The following is a 2,500-nucleotide window of genomic DNA, read 5'->3' as shown; positions in this document are numbered from 1 at the left end:
TTTTGTGTTTTTCAGTTTGTTTGTTAGTTTTTGTTGTGCCAGGTTTAGTTCATCGCTTAGAGTAAATTTTCAAAATGGTCAACCCATGTTTTTCCATTTGCTATTGGGATACAATTTTTTTTTGGGTTGTTAAGGTTTTTTTCCACAGGTCCCAAAAAAAGTGTTTTGATCTAATCCATCATCAATTTCTACTAACTGGTTGGTATGTGATTGGCTTTTTTTATGCTTTAGAAGGATTTGTATTTTTTGTAGGGTGTTATGATATTTTATTTGAAGTTCCTGATTTGCTGGTTCTCTGTGTTTTTGGTTTGAATAAGATCAGAAATTTTTTCTTAGTAATAGGGCAAATTTTGTCAAACCATTTTTTTTTTTTGTTTTTCTTGCTATTAACTATTCCTTGTCTTTTAAAGATTTTTGGCTTGTGGAAAATATTGTTGTTAATGTTTTGGTGGCTACATTGATATCTTCAGATTTTTAAATTTGGTGAACAGGAAGGAGTAGATCATGTTTTCTTCGACTTATGCAATTTGACTGGATGTGTATTGCTCTAGTCTGTCATCGCCTCCATTTGTATTGAACTGGAAGTGGGTGTAGTGTACCATAGGTTTTTGATGTTCTATACTGAATTTTTTCTTTAAGCTAATTATAATGTGGCAGTGGATTCACAGAGGCAACTGGCATTACTGTGAAATAATTTATTTGTTGTGATCTAAATCTGTTATAGTATCCACCACACTGCTGCCCAGGGGTGAGCAATAAGTGAATTTACCCAGAGAGTCCCCCCCCCCTTTTTTTTTTTTTTTTTTTTTTTTTTTTTTTTTTTTTTTTTTTTGTTCTGCCATTAACAATAAATGTATCCAAGAGATTTTAAAAGTTGTAACACCTCCCTTGCCATGTCTATTGATGATGTTATCAAAATTCCTGTGACTACTTATATTGATGTTTTGTTCAGTGAAGAAAAACATGTTTATATCCAGATATGTCAATGTAATCTAAATCGGTTCCTACTCTTGCATTGTTGTCGCCTATAATTAGAATCTTCCCAAATGACTGAGTTCAATGATGTCAGATTTTAACGCTTCAAATATGTTTACCGTAATATGGAGATTCAAGAGGAGGAATGTATATGGCACATAAATAAGGTCCTGTGTTGAGTTTTGTGAGTTCTTTTGATAGTTTCAACCATATGTGTGATGATCCTTTTCTACTATACATATATGTATTTATTAATGGCTTTTTAACCAAACAACAATTCCCTGAGTTCCCCGTCGATTTGATATTGGGATGTTTAATAGAAGGAGCATTTATATCTCTGTAGGAAGGTAATGAATAATTTCCTGTCCATTTTACTCCATCGTCGAAAATATGAATATAGCTGAATTATTTATAGCATTTTACAAAAATCGCTATTCTGATTTTCTCCTAAAGAAGAAGAGTGCATTCCTTGAACATTATAACAAATGATTTTAAGAAATGTCATTATGATGGTGTAGTTTGCCAGAAATAAGAATGTTTGTATACTCAAGTGCAATAATGATCCAATTGAGACACTGGTAAAGTATTATTTTTACCAGATAAATGACTAAACCTACAGAGAGATAAATATCCTATAGGTAGGAAAAATGATATCTACTTAAGACAAACAGACTTGTGAACACTAACACAGAGACACAGACAAATACATACATGTTTAAGTTCACACAAGACAGACGCAGACATATTCTAACATACATACACACCCACTGCACACACATGCACAGAAACACAGACACACAGATACATACACACACACACACACACACACAAACAGGTATGCAATGTTGATTATGAATGTTATGCATAAGACAGAAATATAGTATACAATTAGATAGACTGACAAGTAGACATTTTAAAGTTTCTATACACATATTTACACACTCAGACACTCATATACCCCCCCCCATCCCTCCCCCCCCTACACTCTCCAACCATGCATATTGATATTTCTGTGCAGATAGGTAATGATTATGTCTATAGGCAAACATAAGAATACTGTATGTCTGGAGCTTAGTCTACACACTTAAAACCCACATATATAATACACATATAATAATTTCATACCCCCCCTCCACATATATAATACTCTCATACTTCCACATATAAAATACTTATACCCCTCCACATATATAGTAATTTCTATACCCTCCACATATATAATACTCTATACCCTCCCCATATATAATAATTTCATACCCCTCCACATATATAATACTCATACCCCTCCACATATATTACTCCACATATATATATACTCCTCATATATATTACACTAAAAAAAAAGAAAGAAAGAAAAAAAAAAAAAAACTGCAGGTTATTAAAAAGAAAATGAAAAAAAAAAGTAATTGTGCACACACACACACAAACACACACACACAAACACACACACAAAACACATACACACACACACTTACACACACACACAAAGTCCTATGTCTTTTCACATTTACAAAATGAATATTCA

At 32.6% G+C, this 2,500-nt stretch overlaps 1 pseudogene; it reads left to right on the top strand.

Annotated features, from left to right (window-relative positions):
- Positions 1–2,500, top strand: part of LOC125287212 — a 128,849-nt pseudogene that overhangs the window by 102,681 nt on the left and 23,668 nt on the right.

The sequence above is a fragment of the Alosa alosa genome, chromosome 22 (assembly GCF_017589495.1).
Source record: "Alosa alosa isolate M-15738 ecotype Scorff River chromosome 22, AALO_Geno_1.1, whole genome shotgun sequence".
Taxonomy (NCBI): domain Eukaryota; kingdom Metazoa; phylum Chordata; class Actinopteri; order Clupeiformes; family Clupeidae; genus Alosa; species Alosa alosa.
The sequence above is the reverse complement of the archived record's forward strand: the minus strand, read 5'-3'. Positions and strand labels throughout refer to the sequence as shown.